The 17,657-nt window shown below is 45.7% G+C and overlaps 1 long non-coding RNA gene across 2 annotated transcripts in view; it reads left to right on the top strand.

The window, feature by feature from the left end:
- The window catches only part of LOC122892666, a 225,782-nt gene that overhangs the window by 171,481 nt on the left and 36,644 nt on the right, over positions 1-17,657 (top strand). For both annotated transcript variants that reach the window (XR_006381438.1, XR_006381439.1), the window contains one exon: positions 10,441-10,582. This is a non-coding gene — a long non-coding RNA (uncharacterized LOC122892666). The remainder of the gene's footprint in view (positions 1-10,440; positions 10,583-17,657) is intronic.

Below are 17,657 nucleotides of genomic sequence, written 5' to 3'. Positions count from 1 at the left end.
GGCAAATTTTCCATTTATGGTAGTGATATAAAATTTTTAAAAACGGCTAAGTAAAGAAAGCGAGTCATTTAAAAGACTTCTATAAAGCCAATAAAACATAGGTGGTACATGCTTAGGGTAAAACTTATAAAGATGGTTTACAAATGACTGAAGTTGGAGAGTAGAGTTCATAGCATGTGGCAAAATCACTTGCAGATGTGAAAAGGGCACATCAAGGCAAAAGGTGTAGTCACAACAAACACAATATCAACAATAATATTTCCAGGCATTCTTCTAACAACAAAATGAAAGCAGCTGTTACACAATAGGATTCAGAGCGGCACAGATGTAGTCTATGTTCTCCATGTTACCCAGTGCCTGGCGCACAGTAGTTTCCCAACCAATGATTGTAGAATGAGTGATCAGTGAGCACAACTTGGTGTGATTCCGTGCTCACTTAAGTGGGCTGCAGTCTTGGGAAGGCCTTTGCTCTGCCCAGCCTGTTGAAAGCTTCTGGGAGCCCATCTGGGAGAGGAGACAGAGTGCTAATAGCTTTGCAAGCAGAGGGTAGGAAAGTGAGGCTCCCTAGGTGTGGGGCTTGGGGGATGGGAAGAATGGGCTGTGGAGGCTGGGGCTGATCGCCAGGAGAAAAAGAATCCCAGGCATGTGCACATGTGTGGGCGGGGGTGGGATGGGGGGCAGCTGGAAAGGACCGTGGAGAACAGACATTTCTAATATGAGTTTTGCAAAGCCCAGCTCTGACTCAGCAAGGGAGAAGCAGATAATGTGGAAATGTCCGGGAGGCTGGGGTTTTCCAAAATGCACTAAAAAGGCTATCAGTTAGCTTTCCCTCTAACTCATTACAGTCCCACTTCTCTGCCCAGCTGCAGTGGTTGGGGAAGAAACTGCTCCTGGTGAAGTCCACCTTCATTTAAGTCCCAGTCCTGGATGGAGGCAGCGTGTTGGCATACGTTGTTTTTCAAGTGCTGTCCAATGCGTTTCCTTTGGTTCACCCAAAGCTGTTTCGCAATTGCTTTTAAAAATTATAACTCAGAGGGAGAATTTATAAGGAGCCAAGAGTTTGCCTACTTGGACAACACTGGTGGGCAATGTCCAGCTCAGGCAGTTGTCTCCTGGCTGAGAAGGACTCACACTCCTTTCCGGAGGCAGGAGGCCAGCCCCTTTCAATGGAGGATTTTGTCTATGTCTTAAGAGCAAAATCATTGCATCCTGGGGTCTTGCAGCCTTTGGAGATTTCCCTGACATGCTTCCTAAAAGATGTTGGGAACACCTGTTGACTATGACATGGCAGGATTAACTGAAAGAGGCTAAATTGTGCTCTGGAGAAGGGATCTCTCTGTGAGAAATGGACATGGCAAGTCAACTGGGAAAGCGCCACCAACCAGAGCCTTGGCAAGAGGGAGTCCAGTTCAGCTAAGTTTCCCAAAGCAAAGAAGTATGCATCTAATTCATTTTACATAACGTGAAACCTTAATCTCAAGACTGCAGTTCTTGCTGACTTATAAAAGTGTGTGAGCTGGTGCCACCTATGGGCAAGTTGCAGTGCTGCAGCCTAGCTCTATTAGATTCTGGGTCCAGACAAAAAGCACAATGAAGTCAGTACATAAAATGTGCAAGGGAAGTTTCTTTTTTTTAATATACAGTTATAAATATTTGTTGGCATAGTTTGTTTTACAAGGAGGTAATATAAGCTCTTGGAACTGGAGACAGGAATCATTAAATTGCACGCAAGAGGATGGAGAAAATTATATTGTAGGAGCTTCTTACAGAAAAAAATTCCATGTGCACAGAAAAGGAATTCTGTGATAAATATTTTTGGTCATGGAGTGAGATGCCAGAGGCCATGCTTCCAGGAGAGTAGATGGTCTACTGCCTGCTAAGGAAGGTGGCTCCTATTAGTTGGCTATGGTTGACCTGGATGGGGTAGACGTGGTTGAAGGTGAAGCTGCATTGCTTGACCCAACAGAAAGGAGATGGAGCATTTTCAGGGGAGTACAGAAGGGGAAGACCACCCGAGGAAGCATAAGAGAATGGGAACGAGGAAGATAGGCATGTCTGGTGAAGAGCGGAGGAAGTGTGTTGTGAGGGGTAGAGGGAACCATCTCTCTTGCATTTCCTCCATGGAAAATCTGGTTGGATTTCTTTGTGGAGAAAGAGTGAAGGGTGAGAGTCTGGGTTGACTTAAGTTCTTACTAGAATCTTGGACTTGAAAGGGATTTGGGGAGGTTACCAAGTCCATTCCCACCCAAAGTAAAAGCCCCTTGCCTGATCCCCATGGGAGTGTGAGCAGTCTGGTTCAAACACATCCAGGACAGTGGGCTTAGTTCTTTGGGAGGCATACAGGACCAGTGAGAACTTCTGTCTTTGGTTTGTTGTCTTTGTTTAATTCAGAGGAATGGTGAATAAGGAAGTGACTAGACTAAGGGAGGGCATAACAGTAAAGTCATCAGAGTTACTGGGGCGAGTGTTCTTATTGGTGCCAAGCACTTAACTTACACAGTCTCGTTAGAACCCCTTGGGAAAGCCATTCCTTCTGCTTTGGATATAAAGATAGAGAACTCTTGCCGGTCCTGTTGGCCAGCCTGTAGTCACACGACGATTGCAAGGGGGAAACATACGTTTGAACTCACATGTCTTGAGCCTGTGGCCCTGTCTCCCATTGCTTCCCTCTGGGTTTTACTAGGAAATCTGCCCCTGACAACGTGTATGAGAGAACATGGGTTGTGTAGAGTAATGGACTCAATGTTGTAGCTGACTGTGGTCTCCCAACTTAATTCCAAAGTGGTCAACCTGCTTGCAGGGGAAACTTGCAGAGTAGATGATCTCTGAGAAACACTCAAGAGGACTGGGGTGATTGCTCTTGGAGAAGGCAGATTATGTAACTGGTCTTCAGGTTTATGCAAGACCTTCTTTAGAGACAGTGGCCACCAGCTGTTTGTCATCTCCATTCTGGACCAGGGAGGAGGAAATTGGCTTAAGCAGCAGCCTGAGGGTGTCTATATGGAAGAATTTCCTGATCCTGGAATGGGCCAGCACAGAATTTAAAAAAAGAAAAGAAAAAGCAGGCCCTTTTTCTGAGGACACCAAACCATTTAGAAACCAACGTCTTCTGCCTTATTAGTCAGACTCACGAGGTGTGCCTCAAGATTTTGTTTCTAGAAGCACTCAGGGATGGAGGGAGATGTTGTGGGATCCCTTGAGCATCCATTCTGACAGCTCCAATGCAGCTGCACTCCTGTTATAGCCCAGGACCTCTTAGTAATGCTGGATCTTGCCAAGCCCTAGGGCAAGATGCGTAGGTAAGTGCCAAGGCTCTGTGCCACTGCTCTGCCCCCAGCACTTTTCTGGTCCCTTAAATGGACTACAGGTATCTTATGGGGTTCTGGGGGTTGGGCAAAGAAATAATCTATACGTGGGTGTAGCAGAGTGCTTGGCATGTTGTGGCACTGAGTAAATGAGAGGCTTCTGTTCCCATAACCCCAATCTCTAGAATTTCTGTGAAGTCTAAATAAATACCATTTTTTGACAGTAAAATGCGTTGATTTTGAGTTGAGTTTTTACAAGATTACTGTCAGACCTAGACAAAGACTCAAGGTGCACAACTTCCGCAGTATGGGGTAAAGCGTGAATTAAAATCCCGCAGCCTTGCCTTTTGGATAGAATCTGCATATACGAAGCACCTGGAGCAAGGTCTCGTGCACAGATGCCAAATGCCTGTTGAGGCTAAGGCACATGGTGGGATTTGTTCTCAGCTCTTGGCCATACCCAAACCTCTTGGGATCCCTTCCTGGGTCTATCACTCTGGAGATTTATGGACAACCTGAACTGGCCTATATATAGAGGGGGAGGAACGTCCTCCCTTTTGGTAGAAGTGCTAGAAAGGGAGCTTCTGCAACCTCCTCCTTTGCCTCCGTTCCTGAGAGCAGCTACTCTGATTGGCCAGCGCTGGCCCCAGAAGGCGGGATCACTGGTGTAATACCCTGATGTGTGGTTCCGCCTCTGGCTGGCTGCGTTTTCTGGAATAAATCTGTTGCGGTAGGTGGGTTTAGACTTTTACACCCCTTGAAACACAGTGTTCCAGGAGGCCAGTCAGGGCCTCCAGATGTTGCCAGATGTCCGCTGGCAGGTAAAATCGCCCCTGGTTGGGAGCCAGCCTCCATCGAAGGCTTGGGTCGTCAGTCCAGCATCAGACTCAAAACAGGGAGAAGGGAATTTTATTCCCACTAACCCTTGAGCTCCTCGGCTTTGCTACAGGTTGGCTAAGAGAGAGGCTTTCTTTAGTTTCTTCATGGCAGGAGAGAAACAGCAAGAAATAGTGAACAGGAGAGAGGCAGAAAGGGAAACTGAGGCAAGAGCCAGCAGTGAGTAACTTCCATGAAATTCCCAAAGTTGCGGTCTGCATAGGAGAGGAGGAGTTTTCTGGGCCTCCATGTGCCTGGCAAATATGCTCTCTGGGGGTGGAAGGGCCGGCCAGGAAATGTTAGTGGCTGTCTCTGCTGCAGCTGCTGGGGGACTGAAGTGCTAGGAAAGGCACACACTCCCTTGTGGAGAAACCGCGTTTTTCTTCCCTCTGGCTCCTACCCCAGCAAGACCTGCAAACTGTGCTGGTGGGTCCTCGCCTGCCTAGACCCTCTGCCCCGGGGTCATCGGCCGCCACCAACTACCCTAGTCAATTTCAGAGCTGGTGCAGGAACCCAGGCAGGCAGAGACGGGGTAAAGGAAACGAAACTCCCCAGCACTGGGCCATTGAAAATAATCACTGCCTTTTCAAAGGCTGACTTTGCCTGGTGCCAAGGCAAGAACTGTTTGTCTCGCCACCTTTCAGTTCTTGTTAAAAAGCAGAAGGCATGTCAGGGCCGGGCCGGGCCACAGGACAGAGAGGGCTTTCTTCGCGGTGCTGGATGAAGCTCAGTGCTTTAATGAAAGCTCTTATTAGCCCCAGCTGGCGTCCCATTTTCCTGAGCTGGAATAAAAAATTGCCTTGGTCATCCTTTCCCAGGCTAATTTCAAAAGCGTAATTACCATCATCATATAATTGATTACTATTTATTTTGGTCATTAATGGTCATGCACCCCCCCTTGTTACATATGGATTAAATGATCCAAGAATAGTTATGGCACTTGGCAGCTGTGTTTGTTTTCTGGGATTCCTCAAGACCCCAGTCCCTTTCAGCGTAACCCCTTGATTTCATGACACCCAGAGAGTCCTTCTCTGGCTTGAATATTCAAACTGGCTTGAATATTCAAACTATTGAGCTGTGGTGACTGGTGTGAGTTGGGGTGAAAATTGGGGATTCAGAAAAGTTGTGGAGAGAGTGCTGGGGGGATAGTAATATCAGAGTGCAAAGGGGTGTGCCCTCCACACTAGTGTTGGAGGTGGGAGGCAAGGGAGGGGATGCAAGGGTGATAAAATGGACTGTTATGAGATTGTTTTTTGTTCTTCCTGGCCCCCTGAAGGAGGCAGTTACCAAGCATCCGTGGGCAGCTAATTTGGGAAGAGAATTGTTATTTTCTGTCTTCAAGACAGAAAGCTTGGAAGCTGCCAGTGAGTGACTGCAGAATGGTCATAATGTCCCCCACTTAGTCAAAATATGACTCTACCCCCACTCTGCCAAAAGTCTTACAACCTCATCAAGTGAAAATCGCAGAGGAGGCTAGTTTACTTCACACCCATTCTTGAACTGGAGCAATTTTACTTCTATATCGTCCGTCCTCCTGTTCTACTGTTGGGTATTTAGTGTTCCCAAAAGGCTCTGGAAGTTACCAAAAAAAAAAAAAAAAAGTCAGATAAGTAAGAGTTAAAAGCCTTCAATTCCCCAAATGATATGCTCTTACATCTCCTACTAGGCAGATATACTTCTTTCAAGTGGGAATCTGATTCAGGCTAATGCAAATGTAGTGCCCACCTCTGAGCCATCCAGCTTCTCAATTGGTGGAAGGATGGGAGCCAAGCTCAAATATACCAGTCAGAGCTTTTCCCTAGAAGGTTTGAAGCTGGAACCAGTAAAAGCCCCAGTTAGTCCTTCCTTGGCTGGAAGTAAGGAACCATTCACAGACAAGAATGAAACCAGCCCACCAATGGGAAGGATTTGGTCAATATTCAAAAATAACGCCATTTCAGAGATGGAGAGAGAGAGTCCTGGTGACATTTGAGACCCTGCTTTCAGGTATTCCTGAAACCTGGAGGAGGGACACTGAAAAGAGCTAGAAAGTTGTGCCCTGCACCACATGAGGAGGTGCCATTCATATGACTGCCATCTGATATAGTGGCCCCTGGGGTTGTGCAGTGTGCAGCTTACACAACTGTACATGGTGACCCTGTCTGGAAATGTCCCTGTCCTTTCTTCAGCTTGCTTGGAGATATTCCAGTGCCCTGTTATTGCACTCTTCTTTTTGCCAAATCCATTTAGAATTGGATTTATGCCACTTAAACCAAATGAGATCTAAATAATATGATAATAGTTATCTATAACCACAAAGAAAAAAAAAAGCTGTAACTCCCCCACCCCCACCACTCAGCTTATTATAGATAGCAAGAAAGAAGTACCTGTTTTTCTCACCTAATAATTCTCAATTTAGTAGTCATTCACGGAATCAGGGAAGAGGAAAAGAAGAGTGAAAGACAGTGTGCATCCCGACCTCAGCCACAGTCCTGGGGTGCCAGGCCTTTGCAGAGTGGCCAGGCTGTATAGAAGGCGCGTGAATGCAAACAATTTCCGGAAAGCCTTTGGGCTGGCTGTGTGGGAACAGCTGCACAGCTCCCTAATGGGTGTCAATGTCAACTCAGACTCAACATTTTCCAGGGGAATGGGGCTGAGAGAATGCTTTGCTCTGGCCAGACATTGCCCTGGAGGGGTGGGGGCATGTGGGGAGACAAGGAAGGTTGCCAGGCAGGATAGCTGCACGTCCAGACCCAGGGGACAGAGGATGAGGAAGAGTCGTGAAAAAGCTTTACATTCATAGTTCCCGCATTCCACCCCTGTGAGGGCTTTCCGAGTCTCCCTAGTAAAATATATAGACACTTAATTTCAGGAATGAACAATAATTAACGGATTTTTTTAGGGGTGGGGGAGGAGGAGCACTGGCAGAGTTCTTTAGAAGAAAGACTGAGGGAAGAGAATTCAAACAATCCCACAGTATGTAAAGAAGTGTTCTATAAGAGATGTGGATGGTGCGGTGGGATTAGTGTGAGTTTTGAACTGAGCCTGATGTGGGTTCATGTCCTGGCTTGGTGGGATTGTAGAGAAGCCACATTCTCTTCTGGGAGGCTCCGTCTCCTCATCAGAAACAGGGATAATAATAGCCGATTGAGTGTGAGTGTAGCACCCGACAGAATAAATAAATAAATGTTAATTAGGACCGCAGAGCAGGAGTCACCTAGGAAAACAGAGCAGTGTCAGAATGTGAGCTGTTGGGTTTGCTTTTGTTATCATTTTCCCCCTTACTGCGTTTTGGACGCTGTGCAAGGTTCTTCTACACATCTTTTCTAATACAACTTACATCTCGGCTTTCATCTTTAGGCCAGATGTTTTTGGAAATGTGTAACGTGGCCCACTTGATGATAGAGGCACTTATGACTCGGTGGTTGTTGCTGGAATTGTTGACCCTGGCCCTGCCCTCCCCACCGCCATCTGGCCTCTTGTGTTGCCTTTGGTTTTTGCTTCGTCATTACTATTTCCATCTTTTTCTCACTGCCCATTTGTCTTAGTTATCCATTGCTGTATAACAAATTATACCAAAACTTAGTGGCTTGAAATGAGGAGTGTGCATTATCTCACTGTTCCTGCATCAGGGACTGGAGCATCTGGAAGGTTCTAATTTGTTGGGTCATGTGAGACGGCAGACAGCTATGGCCCCAGGCTTGTGGCCCCATGCACCCAAAGGCTTGCCTGGGCTTGTGGAGTCCCCTTCCAATTCAGCTCGGTCACCAGCTGTTGGCAGAAGGACTCGATTCTTCCCTACATGGACCTCCCCACAGGTTGCCCAGTGTTCTCCCAACACGGTGGTGGGAAAATCCCCTTGTCTCCACTGTCACTACCACTCTTCAGTTTCAATTTTGTGCTGTCTACCACAGAAGTCTCTTAATTCAGCCTTGTGTGGTTTCTTACCTAGAGGACCTCAGCGACTTCCTGTGATATGGTGATTTATAACAAGAAATGGATATCTGGGCTTCCTCCCTGTTCCTGGCTCAGAGCCCCGCCAAACCCTTGGAATTTCCTACATGAAAAGAGATAGAAAGATGAAGAGAGTATCCTTTATTATTCATAATGCGCCCCTTTCAACCACACTTCGGTTTATGTTAATGTGGTGACTTCTGGAAAGCCCCTAAGGATGGTGGAAACCAGTCATAGGATTAGAGGGTTGCAACTTTTCAGCCCCAGGCCCCTGACCTCCTGGGAGAGGAGAGGAACTAGAGGTTGGGCTGATCACCAATGGCTGGTGATTTAATCAGTCACACCTACATAATGAATCCTCCACAGAAACCTAAAAGGACAGGGGTCTGAGAGCTTCTGGGACAGTGAATGTGGGGAGGTGTCAGGAGGCTGGTGTACCTGGACAGGTTTTGGAGGCTCTACATACCCTCCCTCCCCCTCAACCTTGCCCTATGCATCACTTTCTCTGGCTGTTGTATTTCTTTTTTTAAATAAAATAAAAATTTTGTTTTATAAAATAAAATAAAAAATAAATAATAAGTAAGTAAATATAAATAAATAAATAAATAAATGTATTTTAAGATTTTATTTATTTACTTGGGAGAGAGACAGAGAGCGAGTGAGCATGAGTAGAGGGAAGGGCAGAAGGAGAGGGAGAAGCAGACTCCCCACAGGGAGTCTGACCCGGTTTTGATCCTAGGACTCTGAGGTCATGACGGGAGCCAAAAGCAGACAATCGACTGAACCCCTGGCTGTTGTGTTCTTTATAATAAATGGATAAACATGAAGTGCCTTCTTGAGTTCTGTGAGCCATTTTCTCAAATTATTGAACCCGAGAGGGGGTCACGGGAGCCCCTGATTGATGGCCAGTTGATCAGAAGTTGATCAGGAAGCCTAGGATTCCTAATTGGCACCTGAAGTCGGGGGACAGTCTCTTGGGAATGAGCACTTAACCTGTGAGATGTGACACTAATGGCAGGTAGATAGTGTTAGAGGTGAATTGAGCTGTAGGACACCCGGTTGGTGTCTACACAGAATTGGAGAACAGGTCGGTGAGGGGGAAAAACCCCACAAACCTGGTGTCAGAAGGGTTATGTGAGTCTAAAGAAACCAGGTTTTCCCAGACGTCTTCCCAGGGCTTTCCCTTTCCCATCATCTGTTGAGCAAGGGCTTCTCAGCCTTGGCGCGAGTGACATTTTGGGCCACATGGTTCTTGTTAAGTTGTTGAACGAGTCCTTTGTTGATGCCTTTCTGTGCTCTGTACATCACAGGAAGTTCAGCAGCACCCCTGGTCTTGACCTCCTAGATGCCAGTAGCTCCCCGTTCCATGAGTTGTGACAATCCAGACATTGTCAAATGTCCTCTGGGATGGGGGCGGAGGGTGGGGGGCAAAACTGCCCCGAGTTGAGAATCACTGTTAAGCTGACTCTAGAGTTTCATTGTAAAATATGTTAACTATAAAGTAGACTCAGGGTGCTGTGTGCAATGCACCAGGCTGTTGATGATTGGGCCCGTTTGTGTCTTTTTCTCTCGTGATTTTTTTTCTAGTTGAGTTTATATATATACACAGGTCAACTAGTTCTACAAGGTTTGTTAAGACAAACAACATTCCTTAGTTCTCCTCCCCTCCCATTTCCCCTTCTCCAGGGATACTGTTTTCAACTCTTTTAATATTTACTCTATATCTCTGTGGATACTTGAACTGCTAACTCTGGCTTTTTCAGTTTTTGGCCTTACTCATTAATTTATCCATTAACTATGGAAGATAAGGACTTATCACTCTTTCCTCCTTTCACTTCCACCACTTCCCACTCCTCCACCCTTCCCATATATTTATTTGTAATTTTGGCTTGATAAGCATTCATTGTTCCTTATATATGCCTTACAGAGCAATGGCTATGAACTAATCTTTTGTTTTTCCTGGAATTAACAGTTGCCTTTTAATTGTCACTATTGTTTGTTCAGTTTTGTATGTATCTATCATTAATTCAACACCTGAATTTCAATTTTATGAGCATCTAATCTACCCTATGTGGGCTGGTGGCCCTCGACTCAGGTATAGAGCTATCAGCCTGGGCTAGTCTTTTGCCATCATCCACATTACCACCTCCTGTTTCTGTATGTTGCACTGGGTTAAATACTGTGATCCACTCCCCACAATTCATGTCTTTCCCAGAACCTTAGAATGTTAACATTATTTGGAAATAGGTCAATGTAATTAGTTAGATGAGGTCATATTGGAGGAGGGTGGGCCCTTAACCCTATGGAGTCCTATATGTCCTTATAGGAAGAGGAGATGAGATACAGAGACGAAGAGAGCCATATGGAGATGGCACAGAGGGAAGAGAGCCATATGGAGATGGAATCAGAGATTGGAGTTCTGCTACCAGAAACCTAAGAAACCGTGGGCCCACCAGAAGTTGGAAAAGGTAAGGAAGGGTCTTCCCCTTAAGGTTTCGGAGAAAGCATGGCCCTGATGACACCACAATTTTGGATTTCTAGCCTCTAGAACTGTGAGACAATAAATTTCTGTTGTTTTAGACCACCCAGTTTGTGGTACATTGCTATGGCAGCCCTAGGGAACTTACACATGTGGCATGTATTTTGTTTTTCCATAGTTTACTCCTTCATTTGGTAGAATAGGCCAGTGGCTTTCTGGGGAAAAGCATGCAACAGTTAAATTATTTGCATATTTGAATTATTTTTATTCTATTTTTACAAATGAGTGATAACTGGGCTAGATATAGAATTCTAGGTTGGAAATAATTTTCTTTTGTAATTTTTTGAGGTCACTGGCCCATTGTCTTTTGTTTATTTTTCTCCCTATATGCTGCTAAAAATTCTTAATTTATTCTAATTTCTGATCTGTTGCATGTGGCCTGTGTTTTCTACCCTTCAGAAGCTGGGTAGGATGTTTTCTTTATTCTGAGTGTTCTGGAAATTTCATAACAACGTACCTTAGTGTGAGTATATTTTTTCCATGATGCAGAGAACTTGAAGTCCCCTTTCAATCTGGAGATTTTTGTTCTTCAAGTTTGAAAAATATTCTTTTCTTATTTTTTTGATGAATATTTTCTTTGTTTTCACTGTTCTTTCTTTGTGGTGCTCATCTTCTTTGCATGTAAGACTTCTTGGACTGGTCTTCTAATTATTTTCTCTATTTTTCTCTCTTTTCTGTCTCTTGTCTTTCTGATGTCCTTCCTGAAACACTTTCTCAATTTTATTTTCCAATCTTGTACAAAGTTTTTTACTTCTATTTTCATATTTTTAATTTTCAGGAAATATTTTTTGTTTCATAAGTATTTATTTTAAACAGTTTTCTTTTTTTAATTTTTTAAGCAGCTTTCTGTTTTTGTTTCATTGATGCAATGTCTTATCTTGCAAGGTGATCAATGATAGTTTTGGGACGTTTTCTTCTCCTCGCAAAGTTTCTGGGTTTTTTTCCAAGCTGTTTTTATTTGTTTGTTTTCTGACTTGTCTCATAGAGGCTTTCCTCAGATGCCTTTCATCTCTGGTTGTCTGAATGAGTAGAGTTTCTTGACTGTGAACTTTACTGTGGAGTGCTATGCTGTGCCAATTGTTGGGAAGCCTATGTGTCAATATCTTCAAGCCTTTCCACCTGAGTTTGTTACACGTAGTACAGAGGTTTCTTCCAACCTCCTGTTCAGAGGGCAAAGGCCTGGATGCCAGCGTTCTGGAAGCCCAGTAGGAGAAACAGGGTGGGAGGGCGTCATGTCCATAGTTACTGAATCACTCTGTTTATAATATGATACACTGGATGTCACACCCACCAACTGGGTCTGATGTCACATAGTCCAGAGTCCCTATATTTTATTCTTCTGCCAGTGTGGGGAAAGGGCCCAGCAGTGTGGAGTGAGGGAGGATGTCTAAACATCTAACTACTACTAAACAGCTCTCAAGCAGTCTCTATTATTTTATTCCCTCCTTCCCATAGCTTTGCTCTCAGGGCCAGAAGTACCATGTGTCCTAGGTTCCTGAGTTTTTCCGAGCATTCTCTTGTATAATCCATCTGGCTCATGGATTTTCTTGCTATGTGCTTGGGATTCAGCTCTGTCAGGACTAGTTAGTCAAATAATTCTTATCCATCAACTTTCTGGATCCCAAAGTTTTGTTATTTTTACCTCTCTAATTTTCCCTTGTACTTTTATGTCTTTAAAAAAAAATTCCATCATGATCGTTTTAGTGAGGCTTCATAAGGAGCTGCCATCAGATAGCACATTCACACTGACCTCTTTACTCCCAAGGCCCTAGTTCACACTTGCCACCTTATTTTGGGTGTTACTTGGGAAGAGGGGTGCTGGATGCTGTTTGTCTCAAGTGTGTTCTGCTATGCCTTCCTCAGCGTTACTTGGTCCAAAACAGCATTTTGGACCAATCATGTGCTATCCAACAACAACAACAACAAATATATATATATATATATTTATTTATTTATTTATATAATAGTATCTTCCTATGAACCAAAGGAATCATATTTCTTTTTTCTTTAAAGATTTTATTTATTTATTTGACAGAGATCACAAGTAGGCAGAGAGAGAGAGAGAGAGGAGGAAGCAGGCTCCCAGCTTAGCAGAGAGCCTGATGCGGGACTCTATCCCAGGACCCTGGGATCATGACGTGAGCCGAAGGCAGAGGCTTTAACCTACTGAGCCATCCAGGTGCCCAGGAATCATATTTCTATCAGATACTTTCCCCGAGTACTTTGCCCATTCTTTCTACCTCTCCTGCACCTGTTCTGAGGACAGGTTGTTCCAGAAGCTGATACTGAAAGGAAGTAAGGACAACTGGGTTGAGGTGAGGGAGGGAGGTTTGGTGGTTTATTGTTTCCTGACACAGGCAGTCACCAAGGCAGCTTGGGGACTTGTTTTATTTGGAATGGTTGGGAAACCCTGCTTTGATGAGGTGGTGCGTGAGCAGAGAGCAGAGGAGTGGAGAAATAAAGCACGCAGGTATCTGGAGGGAGGGAGAGTTTTCAGAAGATAACAACAGGGCCGGAGCTCCAGGAGGAAAAGCAGGAGGTCCATGAGGCTGGAGAGGTAATTGTGGTAAGGGTGTGGCCCAGTGGGCCTGTGATCAGGCATTGACATTTTCTCTGGGTGAGGCAGAAGCCGAGGTGGTCTGGATACATGTTGCATCCTGGGGTTCTGGCTACAGCAGGAGAAGACAGTCATGGGCGAGAGCAGAGGCAGAGGGCACAATGAGGAGACTGCTGGGTGCACATAGGGGAAAGACAGTGTTGACCTGGACCAGGTAGCAGGAGAGGCAGTATAGGACAAGCTGCTGGGCATATTTTAAAGGTAAAACTCAGAGGATCTGCAGGCGAGTTAAGTGTGAGGGACACAGGGAAGAGAGGAGCCCAGGATGACTCCGAAGTTTTTGACTTCAGCTTCCAGAAGGACAAAGTGGCCTGTTGTTAGGGTGGACAACAGTAGGGGGAAAGGAGCACTATGAGGGAAGGCCAGGAATTCGGCTTCAGCTATGCCAAATTGCCTGTTAGATGTCGAGGTGGAGACGCTGAGCAGGCCCTTGAGAGATGGTAGAGGGGACAGAAACGCCAGGGCTTATGGAGCTCTCCTCGTGTGCTGAGTGCCCTCGGTGTGTGCTTCACCCGTATGGTTCATCCCATCCCAGCCGCAGTCGGCTGAGGGGTTATTGTCTGGGGGTGAAAGGGAGAACAAAGGCATAGAAAGTTCAAGTAACTTGCCCGTGGCCACACTGTGAGTAAATGCTGGAGCGGGATTCAGACCTGGGCGGTCCAGCCCGAGCTTGTCTGTCCATCCACTGTGCTCGGATGCATTTCGATCTTCGGGCTTTGGTGTGGGCAGCGGGGCTCTGATGAGGTCTGCATGGAGTAGTGAAGGCTCAGGGGAAGGCGGGCAACAGATCTGTGCAGGTGTTAAAAGCAGGGCCTGTGGGGTCAGTCAGAGCTGGGTTTGAATCTCTGTCACATACTCGCCCTGAGGAACTTACTTGCCCTCTTGTCCTCAATCCTCTTTTCTGTAAAATGGGGATGATAGTGATACCGACTTCGTAGGGTCATCGGGAGGCTGAAATGAAACAATGCATAGAAAGTATTCAGTCCAGGTCATCTGTTACTGTCACCACTGACAGTGAAAGGCAAAGGACCCCACCCCATCCTCAGGCCACTGTACGATGCTGTGTTGGGAGGGAGGTGGGACTGGTGGAAGGGAGCATGGCAGTCCTCTGAGATATGTAGAGCTTATAGATCTTCAGAATCCTCCCTTTCAGAAGCCAGGAATGGTTCAGGGCATTACGTGAATCCCGTGATGTTAAGGAGACTCTGTGGCCAGTAAAACCTTCTACGGTTCTTGGGGCACCTGGGTGGCTCAGTGGATTAAAGCCTCTGCCATTGGCTCAGGTCATGATCCCAGCGTCCTGGGATTGAGTCCCACATCGGGCTCTCTGCTCAGCAGGGAGCCTGCTTCTTCGTCTCTCTCTGCCTGCCTCTCTGCCTACTTGTGATCTCTGTCTGTCAAATAAATAAATAAAATCTTTAAAAAAACAAAAACAAAGCCTTCTACGGTTCTTCTGGCCCAGTAGCCTCTATTTACTTGCCATTACTCTAGAACCCCAGGGATCAGGGCTACAGGAGGGGAAGGGTCCTCCTGGCCAGAGATCAGACTCACAAGGAAGCTTATTGCTTCCCAAGGAACAAACCCCCTTTGGAGGCTGCTGCGCTATGGCTTTAATTGGCCCATCTCACCACACAACATGCCTGAAGCCCTGAATGTTTCCTTAGACAAGACAGTCTCTGACTTACAGGAATGAAGAGTCACCTTTAATTCCTGGGTCCAGAAGGATCCCAAGTGAATTTAGAACAACTGAAGACTCAGTTCAGAGGGACCCTTTAAAAAGCAACCAGTAATTACAGTTTGGGAGCCACAAAGTAGCCTGAAGAGACCAAAGCCTGTCCATACTAGACCAAAGAAAGAATTTTATTTACCAACTTTTCATTTATGCTCCACCCACTTCCAAGAATTTGGGGTGGCTGACTGGAGAAAGCAAACAAGAAGCCCATCTCTAAGCCTTTCCCTGCTGAAGTGGGCTCTTTTGCCAAAAGGAAACAGAGACCGATTACGGAACCCCGTACGTCATGTGGAGGGAGCCGCTACTCACATGCATAATCCACCCTGAAAAGAGAAACCATTCCAGATGCTTCTTTTCCCTGGCATCATCAAGGAATGAAATTTGTCATCAAATGTTGCCGTATTTAAATCACCGATTCCTCTCTGTTCTACGCACTGGAATTCTAACATTAGAATTCTTAATGTGGGCGTTTCAGGAAGGTGACTGGAGAGATTGTATCAATTTATCAGGCAGTTGGTCTCAGAGTAGATGTAGTTCTGGCAGAAGAGAGTCTAGACTCCTGGGGAAAGACAGGAGGGCTGCATGGGGCATGGGTAAAGTGAACCGACCGTACAGGGAGGTCTGGTACATTTTATTTATTTATTTATTTATTTATTTTAAAGATTTTATTTATTTATTTGACAGACAGAGATCACAAGTAGGCAAGAGAGGCAGGCAGGGAGAGAGAGGAGGAAGCAGGCTCTCTGTGGAGCCGAGAGCCCAATGTGGGGCTCGATCCCAGGACCCTGGGATCATGACCTGAGCCGAAGGCAGAGACCTTAACCCACTGAGCCACCCAGGTGCCCCAGGAAACACATTTTTGAGCATCTATTTTATGTTTAGTCTTTGAAAATGTGATCTCTAAAACAACCCAGTGAGGTCAATATTATTTATTCTTGATTTTACTCAAGGAGGACCCTGAGGTTCAGAGAGGTACAGCGATGGGCCTAAATCACACAGCTAGAAAGGAAATGAGTCCTGACTATTTCACAACATGATCCGGGAGCACCCGATCCAAAATCCAGGAGCACGTGTTAAATCCTCAGCTCTAGGCCTGGGGAGGCTTTCGGGATTCTCTTAGTCAAACCTCCTCCTTTAATGGACAAGGTCACCCTAAAACTTGTCTCTAAAGCCCCAGGTTCCTGCTTTTTGCTAATGATGCACAACTTCACAGGGCTGGCCAGCTGCCGGGACTTGACCCTACAGGAAAGCACCCTCAAATTCTCCAAGCTCGCAAAACCGTTTTCAGAAACGGAAGAGTGCCACAACCACACCTGCTGGGAAGTGGAGTCTATTTTGTGCTGGAAGCCACTTTATTTACCAGTACCTGACCTCGGTCTGTGTCAGAGCACATTCCGAAGGATCTAGAAGCACACAGGTCAGATCCTGTTAAAACCAGCACCCAGAGGGTAGTGGTACTTCCTTGTGTCAAGTGTTTACAGGCCTGAGGCTTGGAAATATTTTTGACATAGAGTGATTTTTGTTGCTTATGGGATTGGATTTTTTTGGGTAAATAGCAGCATGAATTCCAGCGCAAACACAGACTTCCTTATATCGTTTGCAGGTCAATTAACATCACTTTTCTTAGTGTTCTATTGGCAAATGCTGCCAAATTGAGGCAGTAGCACTATTAGAAATCAATTTATTTAAAAACCACTATGACATGTATTAAATGGAGTTAAACCAAAGACAGGTAGGCAGTTCTCTTGGGAGTGGAAAGAAAGAGGGTAATGATAAGTTCAAGCATGGAACTATACAACCAGTGGGCCAAGAACTGCCAGTTTTTGAACATCTTCTTTGCGTTGGGTACTCTTCTCCCTTTGAGTTATCATTTAACGAGAACCAGTCAGACTGCCCAGGTTTTCCTCTCAGCTTCGTCATTTTCCAAGTGTGTGCCCGAGGACAACGTCTTTACTCTGTCTGTGCTCCTCTTTCCTCATCTGTAAAATGGCGGTCATCGTGGCCCTCATCCCTGTGGCAGGATTGTGGGAGTAGATGGTTATCCTCGTGAGGCATTTAGCACAGAGGTGGGCTTACAGGAAACCCTCAGCAAACATCAACCGTTCTTACCTTTTGCTTTCATTAATGTGCCAAGTAAGTTTTCTCTTACTCATTTTGTGAAATTCTTCTCTGGGCTCACAGAGGGTTAATACACTGGCCAGAGCTACACAGCTCATCTGGGACAGAGCTGGGTCTTAAACTCAGACGTCTCTCCCTGACCCAGACCTCTACTAAAGCCAGTGAAGTACCAGAGCAGGCCTCTGTGTGATCTCAGGCAGGCAGATGGTGGAAGGAGGTGAGGTGGCTTTGAGCAGGAGGGCCACTCCCATGTTGTTTTTTTCTGGGGTTGGTATGGGACCTTCTACTTCATAAACGTGAGGAGAAAAACATTATTGTTACCCGAAAATTGGCTGGCCTAAGAGGAATTCCATTTAGGAGAAAACGAGTCCTGTGGTTAGGAGAACACTTCAGCGTGCCTGTTTGGTTTGAAATGTGAGGCCCACGGGGCAGACCCATCATACTGGCTCTTACCCTACAAGACCTAGTGGCTCCTTCTTGTGGGAAATACTTTGTCAATCCCCTTGATCACCCTGAAATGAACTGAAAAGTATCTGG

This window comes from Neovison vison, chromosome 1 (genome assembly GCF_020171115.1).
Source record: "Neovison vison isolate M4711 chromosome 1, ASM_NN_V1, whole genome shotgun sequence".
Classification (NCBI taxonomy): domain Eukaryota; kingdom Metazoa; phylum Chordata; class Mammalia; order Carnivora; family Mustelidae; genus Neogale; species Neogale vison.
Note: the sequence above shows the minus strand (reverse complement) of the source record. Positions and strands in the feature narration are given on the sequence as shown.